Source organism: Cupressus sempervirens, chromosome 1 (genome assembly GCF_028749045.1).
Source record: "Cupressus sempervirens isolate cs-2001-9-10 chromosome 1, ASM2874904v1, whole genome shotgun sequence".
In the NCBI taxonomy this organism is placed as follows: Eukaryota; Viridiplantae; Streptophyta; class Pinopsida; order Cupressales; family Cupressaceae; genus Cupressus; species Cupressus sempervirens.
The window spans coordinates 834438660-834452309 of record NC_143118.1 but is presented as its reverse complement, the minus strand read 5'-3'; positions in this window follow the sequence as shown (position 1 = coordinate 834452309).

Genomic DNA, 13650 nt, shown 5'->3' with positions numbered 1-13650 from the left:
TTAGATAGGTATGTGGAAATATAATCTAAGCATCGAAGACATGTAAGTCAAGATGACTACGTGATTAGATTCCCTAAGTTTAGTATAGCAAGGTTACACCTGTATCAAGGCACAAGTGTCGGGATAACCCCAAGTGCAGTCTTACAAAACAATCAAGGATGATACATTTATAAATAAAAGTATCAAACAGAACAAGCATGAATGCTTTAAACACTATAGACAAATAATGTAAACCCACAAGCAGAAATCAAGAAAACATGCCCCATGCCCCCAGTCTTCTAGTCCATGACATCCTTGAAAGACTATTAGGGAGGGAGCATATATAGCAAAGAAATCATCATAGACAACACACAAAGTAGATAAAGTTCATCATAGCTTAGTCGTTTAAGTGTTTAAGTGTGTGTGTGCAAGTCACTTGGCCATTTCTTCAAGACTTGATTCTGATAATGAGAAATATCACGACACTGGAGACTATAGGTAAACTATCTGGAAAGTGTTGAGAAACACTTGATGTCAAGTTGGGGATAGTGTTGAGAAACACTATTTCGTGAGTTGCCAAAGAAACCCTAATGCACAATGAGACCTCAATAGGCTAAGCAAATGTACCCCCAACACGAGGACAAGGAACAATTCCAAGCAAGAAAAATGTGCTATTGAGTGAGTGATTGAGACTAATAGACATAGGTGCAAGGGTCTCAAGCAGCGCCTATTTCCAGGTTTTCACCCCTTGACAAATTTTTTGAGGACTTTTTTCAACAACAAAAAAAATGTATTTTTTAATTTTTGAATTTTTTTTCGGTGATACATCAAAGCACCTATTGCTAGGTTTTCACTAAGATGATCATTTTTTCAAGACATTTTGTTTTAAAAAAATTAGGATCATAGATATGTACAAGATAGCTAAGCAATGAGCCTCTAAGCATAGAAATTTTTCAAATGTAGGACATTGATAGGTTCTGCAAGTTCACCTTCATGAGTAGACAATTGATAAGCACTAGACCCAAATATTGCTATGATAATGTATGGGCCTAACCAGTTAGGTTCAAACTTTCCCTTCTTCTCTCTATGTTGTTGATTTTTTGGATTCTCTCTAAGCATGAGGTCACCTACTTGAAACTCGCATGGATGAACTTTCTTGTTATACTAAGTAGACATGTACTTCTGATAAGCCCTCATGTGATCAAATTTGTCTTACGGCATTCATCAAGAGTTTCTAATTCTTGTATTCACATAGCTCTATGGTCTTCATCAATTATCAACCCATGTAAGGAGACTAGCAAGGAGGGGATCCCTACTTCTAATGGGAGAATGACCTCAGAGCCATAAACTAGAGAAAAGGGGGTGGCCCCTGTAGGAGTACGAATGGTAGTTCTGTAGGCCCAAAGTGTCAAATTTATCTGTAAGTGCCAATCTCTCCCAGACTTGTGAACTGTGCGATGTAAGATTTTCAGCAATGTTTTGTTGGAGGCCTCAACTTGGTTGTTCCCTTGAGAGTAGTAAATAGAAGACCAGTGTTGTTTGATTCAAAATTTCTTGCACAGTTGTTTGAGGTCTTTATTCTTGAACTGTCCTCCATTATTAGTGACAATGGAGGAAGGAATACCATACCGATAAATGATGTGGTTTAGTATAAACAGGGCAACATGTTTTCTTGTAGCAGCAGATAGTGGCACAGCTTCAACCCATTTGGTGAAATACTCAGTTGTTGTAATGATGAACTTGTGACCACTATATCAACTTGGGTAAATTTTTCCTACCAAGTCAAAGGCCCATTGTTGAAATGGACAATATGTCATAGAAGGAATCAGCTCATGTCCAGGAGCATGAATTAGGTTACCATGAAGTTGACATTTTTTATAGGACTTGGCATAGCGAACAGCATCAACTTGAATAGTTGGCCAGTAATAACCCACCCTAAGCAGCTTTTGAGCAAGTGCAAGTCCATTAGAATGTGCCCCACAAATGTCGTCATGGACTTCGGCAAGTGCCTTTTCGGACTCTTATAGTTCTAAACACCTAAGCAATGTTCCATCTAGACCCTTCCTATACAAGTCACCAAAGACCAAAGTGTAATGTGAGGCAATGTGGAGGAATTGGCATTTTTAGTTTCGCATGAGGTTCTCAAGAACAATTTGATCATGTAGGTAAGAGAAGATGGCCGCATAGCGAGAGGAACCATGACCTACAACAGTGCAGATCACTTGGTTATCTAAGGAATTGTAGGCGGGATGACACAATTCTTCCACCAGGAATTCAAATCAGGATTCATGTTCTTGTAGTTGGACGATAGATGCTAAAGTGCCATAGCATCAGCAACCTTGTTTTCTGCTCTAGGAATTTGCTGAAATGTCACAAAAGTGAAGTAGTTCCTTAGAGCATCTATCAACCTTTTGTAAGGTATCAACTTATCATCCTTCGTTTGATAGTCATTGTTCACTTGGTTGATATAAAGTTGGGAATCTCCATAGATATGCAATTCAGTTATTCTCCATTCAAGAGCCATTTTGATCCCATTTGTTAGTGCCTCATATTTTGCAATGTTGTTTGTACAAGGGAATAAGAGTTTGTAATATTTGGGGATTGTATATCCATGAGGGAAACAAACAAGATACCTGCTCCAGCTCCATTTTTTGTATGAGAACCGTCAAAGAACATTTTCCAAGTTCTTTCAATGATGTATGTAATTGAGGCATCTAGAAATTCAACTTGTATGGGTGTCGTATCCTCTAGTGGAAAATCAACCAATTGATCAACTATAGCTTGTCCTTTGATGGCTTTACATTCGGCATACTGAATGTCAAATTCTGAAAGAATAATCATCCATTTAGCTAGATGACCAGTAAGCACAACTTTGTTCAACAAATATTTCAAAGGATCAATTTTAGCAACTAGGTGAACGGTATGTGCCAACATGTAATGTCAGAGTTTTTGAGAAGTAAAGACCACTACAAGACATGCTTTCTCAATATTGGTGTAGTTTATTTCATAAGAAACCAAAGTTTGACTGATATAATATATAGCTCGTTCTTTACTAGTCTCATCACTTTGGGCTAATAGTTCTCCTAGAGAAGAAGTTGTAGCTAAGATATACAAGATCAAAGGTTTGGCTGGAATAGGTGGTATCAGAACTAGAGGTTTTTCCAAGTACCCTTTGATTTGGTCTAGACTTTGTGGGCACTCATCATTCCAGATATGAGTAGAGCCTTTATGCCAATTCTTGTTAAAAGGTTGAGCTTTATTAGCTAATTGAGAAATAAATCTTCTTATGAATTGTAGACGTCCTTGTAGACTTCTAAGTTGGCTAATATTTCTTGGAGGAGGCATCTCCATGATAGCCTAGACCTTTTCAGGATCAACCTCAATACCTTTTGTTAAGATAATGTAGCCTAGCAATTTTCCAAAAGTGACAACAAAGGCACACTTTTTTGGGTTTAGCCTAAGTTGAAATTGTTCCATATGGTCTAATATCAGACTAAGGTATTCAAGATATGTATCTTGTTTTCTAAATTTTTCCAGTTTGTCATCAACATAGTCTTCCATATTTTTATGCATCATATCATGGAATATGGTGGTCATTGCTCTCTGATAGGTAACACCAGCATTCTTGAGCCCAAAAGGCATGACATTCCAACAGAAAGTACCCCATGCACGTGTAAAGGTTGTTTTCTCTTGATCAACTGGAGCTATATTAATTTGATTATACCCAGAAAACCCATCCATAAGGGAGTACATTTCATAACCCGCAGTCATTTCCACTATCATATATGTACTTTGATAAATTTTCCCATTCATACTCTTGAGAGTTTGTACTCTGATCTCTAGCAATTAGACGAGCAATATTTTTTCTAATCCATCCTCTATTCAAGTCTTCATGGTCAGATTCATCTTGTTTTAGTTGTCTAGAGGTGGAAGCCTTAGCATCATCATTGGTGGTAAATGTTTCTTCTCCCCAAAGAAGAGAAGTTATGGGCATAAAGTCCTCATCTTGCAAAGTGGCAACAACAAAGGGAGGATCATCATCCTCTGATTCACTAGATATGGACGCACTTTGAGCAAATGTTGGTATATCATCCTCTAACCCAAATCCTAGGCCAGTAGTATCTCAAGCATCACGACCTTGAGTATGACTTAAAGGTTCAACTAGAGCTTTTTTATTACCTGTTAAGGACCAGTGGCCCTGATAGCCCATGTTTGCAAGAATCTTATATCCTTTTCCATATCGTTTAGGAGAAATGGTAGTGGTGATTGTGATGTCCTCCTCATCTTCCTCTCCCCTATATATCCAATCTTTAATTGCGTGTTCTTCTTTCTCTGCATCTAAGAGAACTGAGGACTGCACAAAAGTGCCAAAAAGGGTCATGGCGGAAGCAGAGGGCTTCTTTTTAGTAGATGGTTTCCCAAAAGACCGAGGGGAAACAATTGGAGCAGCAATGGAGTCTAGAATGTATTCACCCATACCAAGGCTCATCATTTTCAATTTTTGTTCACACTATATAAAGGATAGTGTCGGCTCATGAGAGGACCGATTATGTGGAACCAATGTTTCAGCTAGTAAATAACGTGTTAATAGGCATGGAATTGTTGCCAGGGATAACTATCTCAGTGCCATTAAAAGGGAACTTGACGCACTAATGATACATAGAAGGTATTGCTTCAATGTCATGAATCCATGGTTGTCCCAACAACAAATTGTATGCAAGTGGTATGTCTAAGACTTGGAAAATGATATCCTTCTCAACTAGACCAACTCTGATTGGAAGTACAATAGACGTTTGGAAAGTCATTCGACCTCATCATAGGCTTTTATAGTGATATTGTGCCTAGGGTCAATGGCAAATTCAGACATGCCCAACTATTGAATCACATCGAATGAAATTATGTTTAACCCTGCCCCATTGTCTATCAAGACTCGACGAATGCGAGTGCAGAAGATTTGGACTTCGACATGGAGAGCAAGGTTGTGGGGATGATTGAGAGCTCGATCATCTTCTTCAAAAAAGGTGAGATAATGGGGTGAAGAGATATCGTTCACCATAGCTTGGAATCATTCCGCATCAATATATGTGGGAACATTGGCAGAATGTAAAGCTTTTTTGAGGATATCCTTGTGCAAAGGAGACAATTCTAACAACTCAAAAATGGAAATTTGCGTCGGGGTACATTGTAGTTGACTGACAAGATCATAGTTGGAGATCTTGGAAGTTGTTGGTTGTTTAGAAGATGAAACATTCTTAGGATCATGGGCAACATTTAGGACAACCTTAGATTGCCCCTAGTGACGGCATTAAGTGGTTCACGTTGTGATGAGAAAGAGTCGGTCACTCGGAGCACCACCTTAGGTCTAGAGTCATCATGTTGTTGAGGAACATTGCGCATTTTTTAAGACAACTTTGGGTCGCCCATCAACATGTTGGTTGTCATCACTAGAACTTGCCAAGCATAAATACTCAACGGGCTCAAGCATGCCTATAACATTGTCTGTTAGCATAAGCATAGCTAATCTTGGCATCATGATTCTTTTTAGTAGCTTTGGAGGTTTCATCTTTCTTGTATTTTGGAAAGTTTTGTTTAAAAGCTTTGTCATCAGCATTTTTGACAAGGTCATCTGTGACAACTTTGTCTTCCTCAATAAGATCTTGAATTACATCTTTGAGCTTGAAATAGTTTTCGGTGTTGTGACTCTTACTTCGGTGATAACTGCAGATATGATCCTTCTCCACCACAGGAGTTTGACGGGTGGGTCATAGGGTCGAGAATTATCTGGTAAAGTAACCAGCTTATTTGCAATTAAATTTTTTAAGACCACTTTGTAAGGTTCAACCATTGGTGTATAAACACGTTGTTTCTTGGTAAACTTGGAGTTCTTGTCAAATGTTTGTGGTTTCTCACTTTCTTGTTGCTTTGTAGCATAGATGGCAGTAGAAAGGTTAAATGCAGGTTCCTTGGTCTTTGGAGTGTCCACTACTCCATCATTGACAACATGCTTGTTTTTATTCCAAGGTTTACCTTTGTCTTTACCATTTCCATTGTTGTTCTTGTCTTTGTTTATAACAATGTCACCCTTTTTTATAGCAACATCTTCAGTGCGATACGCACTCTCAACCATGTTGTTGAAGGATGTGAATAATTATTTTCTTAGATCAAATTATAGCTCCGGTACAAGGGCATTGACAAAAATGTCAATTTTTTCAGCCTCAAGAACTTGCCGAGGATATATAGCGAGAGTATAAGGATCTCCATCATTGAAGATATGTTGCAAAGGGTTCTCTCGATTTTGTTTGATGTTGCATAAGTCTAGTACCATTATAGGATGTTGAATGTTGTAGGAGTATTGCTAGATAAAGCGTTGTGCAAGTTCATCAATTTTTTTAAGAGGACTCGATTTTGTGAACCATTCCATAGCTTGCCCTCTTAGACTCCTAAGAAACAGACACATAAGAAAGGTGTCTTCATGCATAAAATCCATGCTAAGAGCATAAAAATGCCTCACATGATCGTGAGGATCACCATTTCCATCGTATTTGTCATACTTAGGAGCATATTGATTTGACAAATGAAGTTTTGGGTGGTTCTTTTGAAGTTTGTAGTTGTGCAAATTGTTTCCTCAATTCTTGTATTTCTTCCCTTAAGATTTTAGCCTCAGTGGGTTCTCATTTTTTAATTATGCGTTTTACATCAAAATCCTTTAGGAGTTTCCATCCTCTTGTTGCCATATATCAGAAGTATTGGTCTTCGTTTTCCTTTAAAGCTCTAACCATCAATTTTTTAGCAAAGCCATCTTGTTGGAATTTTATAACATCCTCGCTAGTTACTTCTTCATCACTTTCATGATGGGAAGGGCATGCACCCACAGTGACTCTAGGAGTTCTTGGAGGTGTGTTGTTGCCATCATTGCCATCGAAAGGATTTTGAGAGAAAGTCCCCTTGTTCCCTTCATGGCGAGTATGGTTATCATTTTCAACTTCCTGATGTTCTTTCTCCCTAGCGTACATGGCTTTTAGGATCCTTTGATTTTCACGCGCTTGTTCCTGTAAGCGGCATTGGACTTCATTAGGGTGCACCATGGTGACCAAACTATTCTCACCCTTAGGTGTCTCTCAAGGTTTACCGAACGGGTTTTCAAAAATATAAAACAGATTATGTCTAACATTGGTTGTTTGTGTTTGAATAGATTCAAGGTCCTACACAAGGTTGTCCACAAGGACATCTAGGTGGGGTTTCCAATTGCTTAAAGACAAAAGGGGTATGACTACCACTCCCAAATGAAATCCAGTTGTAACCGGCATGTAAGGACTCACCTTTGTTTAATAAGACAAGAAAAGTAAGTCAAATTTGAAGCTCTTACAATCAAGATTAGTCACTTGTCAAAGTATAACATATGGCTTGTCAAACAGTGCTCAAGAATTTACAGCATCGGTGACTCGAGCCAAGCAAGAGAGCAAGAAGCTCAATAGCAAGTAGCTAATATAGAATAGTAATCGGATTTTAACAAGTGATTCATCAATGATTTTTCAAGACTTACATCTAACATACTAAACCCATCTTTTCAACTTCAGACAACACCTAACAGACAAGTGTGCAACTAGAACCAAGAAGGACTAGGATGATAAGACCCTAAATTAGAAAAATCAGAACACAAACAATGGGCCTTTGACTTGGTAGGCAAAATTCACCCAAGTTCATTTAGTGGTCACAAGTTCATCATTAAGGGAGTACACTCAAAAGGTGTACTCCCACGGTGGGCACCAAAAATGTATACTCAAAAGTGTCCCTCTCCAAACCCTTCTATCCAAGGGATTCGATTGGATTTGGAATGCTTGGATGCCGGCTTGGAGCTCCCTATCTACGAAGTGCAAGAGAGTGTGTTTCAAGTAAATAGCTCTCAACTCAGCTTTAGGAATACACTTCTTGCTAGTAAACCATGCAATTGGAGGTTCCAAAGACAAGATGCAAGGGTGAAAATGTCCACAATGATGCAATGCAAGATGAAGGTAAGCTAAAATGAAAATGCAAGATGCAACTACTCTAAACAATATGCAAGTGTTACAAGTCCAACTAATTACTATGTGAGCTAAGCTATTGTAAAGAAACTACATTCACATGCAACTATGCTAGAATGCCATATGCTAAAAATGCCATGGATGAGAGAATGTAGACAAGAAATAGAAGTTCTCCACAAAGAACTCTCAAAAATTTGAATAGTAAACCTACAGCATAATAATACTCAAGAGTGTGGATCCTTTGAGGAGGAAAGCTCTCTCCCTTATAAAGTTGTACGAACGGTAGAGATCAAGATGAAGATGGTGGATGATCAATGATGGAATTCGAAAAGAGTAGTGATTCATGTGCACACACAAGTCAACCAATAGAATATAACTTGACTTGTCATATAAGACAAAAGTCACAGAGCCTTTTTCTTTTAATTTGAAAATTAGAAAAGGGACTTTATGTGTGCACTTTAAGCAGGTAAGAAGAATGGGGTCTTTTATTTAATTAAAAGGTGACATGTTCTTTTAATTAAATAATGAACTTAGGATAGCATAGTCAAACTATAGGTTATAATCAAATTAATTGATTATTAGCAATTTGGTCTAGGTAAATGATTAATTAAATTTAGCCAAAATGCTAAGAAGAGAGCTAATAGTCTAAATGACCATTTTTAAGTGATTATAGAAAGCACATCAAAATATCTGATCAAACTCATCATAGCACACACATGACACATCACCATGGTCAGGTATAAAAAATCATAATCAAAATATCATCATGACATCAAAGAACAAAACTCCCAAGTCTCTGGGAAACATCCTGATTTGGTCAAAGCTAAGTCAACCCCAAAACTCAAAATCAATAGCACACATCACATATAGTACATACAAAAATGAATTTCATATCTCATTAGGTTTTCAAGAACACAAGTTTAATTTTTACTAAAGGTTTTCAAGTATTCATTTTTATTTTCAAATCACAAAGATTCATTAATAACTAGGGTTTCAATTTTCTTTTCCGAGTATTATTATTTATAGAGTTTTCAATTCCAAACAGGGTTCGCATTTTCGTTTTCATTTCCAAATATTTCAATTGATCATGGTTTCGATCTCAATCAAAGTTTCAGTTTTCATTTCTCTAGTTGCTAGATTCACTAAAGTTTATGAGTTCACTAGAATCCCATACGATTCAACAATTCAAATAAAGTTGTTTAAACATTGTTTCATAGTTCAAATCGTTATCAAAATACAAGATCCAATAAACATACACATTACATGTTTCGTCTTTTCCAAAGTATGATAACTACTAAAGTATTTGAATCATAAAATTTCCCTAGTGTTGATTTGTAAAAGTTTATGAGTTCACTAGAATCCTAGACGATTCAACAATTCATATAAAGTACATACCAAAATATCTTTCATAATCCATTTAGTTTTGAAAACATAATAGTTCAATGTTCACTAAAGGTTTTCAACATTCCATATTTCGTACTCTATTTAAGAATGAATCCCTAAAATTCATCATGTTCATTTAGATAAATAAACATTAGGTTTAAAACAATTATTTTAAATTAAACCCAATTGATGAAACACTAAAACCTCATTTCTAAACCACTTGTAATTACCATCTAAAAATAATAATTATCATTTTAAAATATATATTAATAAAACTAGCAATCAATATTACTTATTAATATAAAACTACAACTACTAATAAATAACTTTAAATTTATTAAAAATCATAATTAATATTAATTAATATTAATAATAATATAATATTAACTAAACTATATTATAATAACTTAAAATTTAAATGATTTTAAATTAAAACAAACTAAATTTAAATATAATTTAAAATTTTAATTTAATAAATTAAATTTTGTAAACAATATTAAAAAAATGCATAAATATTAAAGCGTTTTAGGCCTGTGCGACCGGCAGCAAAGTTGTCACAACGGCAATTTAAAAAACCCACAAGGAGGAGAAAGGCAAGGGGTGGGGGTGGTGGCCCCCACCCACCTAATTATAAATTTTTATTTTTTATTTTTTTTTTTTTATAAAAACAACAAAAGTCCCCTCCCACCCATAAGATGTTGTTTCAATTTTTTTTCGAATTTCTTTTATTATATAATTAATAATGTAATTACACAACAATTACCAATTACTGTGTATATATATATATATATATATATATATATATATATATACCATAGATCTTGTGGGGAAACGAAATTAAAGCAATCATATTTATTGATTCCATTAACAAACTATATATATATATATATACACCATAGATCTGGTGGGGAAACGAAATTAAAGCAATCATATTTATTGATTCCATTAACAAACAATAAACAAATTTTTCTTTATTGAAGAACAATAGTTCACATACAAGGGTTTCAAAACCAAATTCATTTCGAAAATAGATTTACAAACACGAAGAAACCAAGAATTCAAAAAACAAAAAATTACTACACAAAATCTCACAAGATCCTACCTGAATCTGATGCTAAAATGACACACTCAAAACTCGCAAACCAAACCCTTCTTATTTTCGAAAATCATTTTCCTCGAACATTGCTCCTCCAAAACCCTGATTATTGCAAAATGAGCTCTATATCTCTGATAAAGAGTTCTCCCCTTAATTTATGGCTTCAATTGTGCAATCACACTAGAAGACCCTGGTCTTTATTATTTAATTAGATTTTAATATTCATGCACAACCTTTTTGCCATTAATTAAAATATCTTTATTAAATAATTTTCTCTCTTTAATTAATTTATTATATTTTAATTTCATACATAAACTATATGCAATTTAATTAAAATAAACTTTAATAAAATTTATGTTCTCTCTAATTAATTACGATAAATTTTAATGATATATTTATTAATTCAACTAATAATATTTATTTAGAGTTTATTATTAAAAATAAATCTCTTAAATAATTATTATTAAATTAAATAAATATAAATACTTCTAAATTAGAACTTTAATAAAATATTTTAAATTTAATTCTTTTATTTAATTAATTTATCAATTAATTAAATATAATTAAATATAAAATTTCTTAATAAAACTTCTATTAAATTAAAACATTAAAGTATCTTTTAATTTGATTTAATTACAACTGAAAATCACATCAAAATCACATCAGACCCACAAAACAAAATACGACAACTCAACTAAAAACAAAGTACATCATTAAACTCCAAGGTCAAAGTCACGAAATCATGTCACTTGACGAATTCGAAAAAGTAAAACCAACTCAGGCACTTCTCTTATTTTCTAGGACAATTGGCTTAGGCTAGGATTTAGACTCGGGAGTTATCTCCCCACTTATACCATTGACATACTGCGATAGGGTATGTTCATCCTGACGATCCAAAGAATTTGATACCCAGTACCTGCAATATGCATAAAATCCATGCATGTGCATACTCATATATTCTAAACTAAATAGACAATGGCAAGGAGTGATACATTGTGTAGATCTTGACTAGCAAATGACTACAACTCCCTCCCTCAACCACATCAAGAGCATCAATCATAAAGTACAACATACACTTACACCATACACATGCAAGTATGGGGTAAGTAATCATAAAATTGCATATAAATAATTCATCTAACTAATCATCATGAGATAACAGAAATCACTAAATGAACGTATATATATCATCATTGAAATCATCTTGAACACATGACATAACTAAGTCACTCAACACATATATCAACTGAATATATGCAAATGGGGTTGCAAGCTTTGAATTTAACCATGGAGGAAACTCTATAGTTAAGCATGCTCAAGCTGGAGTAGTACTGGGATGGGTGACCTCTCGGGAAGTTCTGATGCTTCACCCCTGTGAGCATCACCTAGATCCAATGAGTGCTAAGTGTTCTATTTATTCTCATGAGAGATGGATTCATGTTGAATCACTACTCATGAAACATAGGTCAATGAGTTTGACTCAAAATCACACAATTAAATCCTGATAACAATATCACAATTTGACTTGCTGTAGAAATTATCTCCTACTTATCAAGTGAATAACAAGTCAAATGTTTCTTTGAAATTTAAACCTCGCCATAGGCTTGAAATGTTGCTGAACTAAATCATTTTCCTTGATGATATGTATGACTATTAGATCGGATTTACTTAACAATTGATGACTACAGAGTCAATCTCATGCGACATGCGAACAAGCTGCGGGGAGAACGGTTAGTGGATCATTCCTTTCCAACAATTCTGACTCTAGTCGCAGCTCTTTCAAAACACTAAATCTAGACATCGTGGTGTAATAGCAAAATCTCCAAGAATGGCGGTGATTACAATTTTCTATTTCTTGCGCTCTATGGAGACGATTCATGAAAAAAACGTGGTTCTGTATAATGGAAGACAACAAGAAGTATAAGTCCACCACAACATGCCCAGGCCGCTACCTTGTGGGGAACTCAATAGATTCACAGACCCGATTTCCGCTCGGCTTGGTCAGTTAGCATCCCTCCAAAGACTTGCACCCAGTTCAAAAGACTTTGGTGGGATGCTAACTGACCAAAGACTTGGTGGTGTAAATTTACAACGCCACCTCTGCGGTTGAGTCTATCGTAGCGGTGAACGAAGTAGATTCTGCCATGGAACCGCGTTTTTCAACCAGTGACGAAAAATATTTGAATGACTGCGATTTTTTTAATGGTCGTCCATGCTTCTAAGCAGTTCTGAATAAGCTTTTTTGCTCGGCCTCTTTCATATTGAACGCCTACGGCGTAAAAAATCCTTAATAGAGTGTAGGAAGATTAAAAATTAGAATGAGCTGACCGCAATTAGAATTGGATAAGTGATTGGACGTCTTGTTATTTCATTATGATGTAGGATTCTAAAATGAAAGGTGAAAGGTAGGGTCGAGAATTAATCCTAAACCCTCTTCCAGTTCTTCGATGTTGTGAAGCATTCATCTTGAAATGCACATTGAAATAACAGATTTCGGTCGTGATTTTGATATTACTGATTTTTGTAGCAGTGCAAATGGCAGCTGTAATAGACTAGTTGCAATTGTTGCCATCCTATAGTTTTGATTAATCAACGGCAGGAGGACAGACATTTAAGCACTCGTGAGGGGGGGAAAAAAAAAATTTGATTAAAACAAATTTACCTGAGGATAGCATCGAATAAATATGGTGGGGCGTGGCTATTTTCCACACAAAATGTATCTCGACTAAAATTTTTAATTTCAACATTTGATCTTTACAACAAGAAATTAGAAAAAAAATCAGTGTTGTCAGAGATCTGAAGAATATTTTTTACATTCTGTCTGGATCGTAGCCGACACCGCTACTTGGTACATTCTGTCTGGATTCATATAGGCGGCCTATATTCCATTTACATTCCACTGATCTTTATAATCTGTATATAGGCGGCCTATATTACATTGATCTTTATAATCTCTCTGTAATCGAAAACAACAACAAAATTAGAAAAAAAAGTGTTGTCAGAGATCTGAAGAATATTTTTTACATTCTGTCTGGATCGTATCCAGACACCGCTACTTGATACATTCTGTCTGGATTCATATAGGCGGCCTATATTCCATTTAATTTTTATTTATCGTCAAATAGAAATATTGGAGGGTTTCCTTGAGGTAGAGAGGAATGAGCAGAGCAA